Raw genomic sequence first — 516 nt, 5'->3', positions numbered from 1 at the left:
GAAAAATATCGCTCCTTGATGTAGGTAGAATGTATGATCTCTTTCTGTGAGCTCTCTAGAACTCCTTGATGTTATCATAGATCTCAGGGATTGTATACAAAATGATGATAGAAATCCTTCACTCATTTCAGCCATAATATGTTGTATTTTACTGAAATTTGTAAATTTTTGTGCTCAAAACATTTTATGTTCATGCTTAACTCAAGAAAATCAATTAATATTTCTGAAATATCAAATATTGCCACACACACACACACACACACACACACACACACACACACACACACAAAAAGAGAGAGAGAGAGAAATGAGCTTGCATTTCTCTGCAATACAATGTAAAAATTCCTAAACATTTACTACATGGTGAACAAGAATAAATGTGGGTGGATCCGTGTGATAGAGAACTTTACAACCATATACAAGGTTAAATTTCAAATATGAGACAAACATGTGGAGTGCCATACTGCCATGCCTAAAGTCACATATAAGGGTGAAAAAGGAATAAAAAAAAAAAAG

The sequence above is a fragment of the Macadamia integrifolia genome, chromosome 7 (genome assembly GCF_013358625.1).
Source record: "Macadamia integrifolia cultivar HAES 741 chromosome 7, SCU_Mint_v3, whole genome shotgun sequence".
Taxonomy (NCBI): domain Eukaryota; kingdom Viridiplantae; phylum Streptophyta; class Magnoliopsida; order Proteales; family Proteaceae; genus Macadamia; species Macadamia integrifolia.
This window is presented reverse-complemented; position numbering follows the sequence as displayed.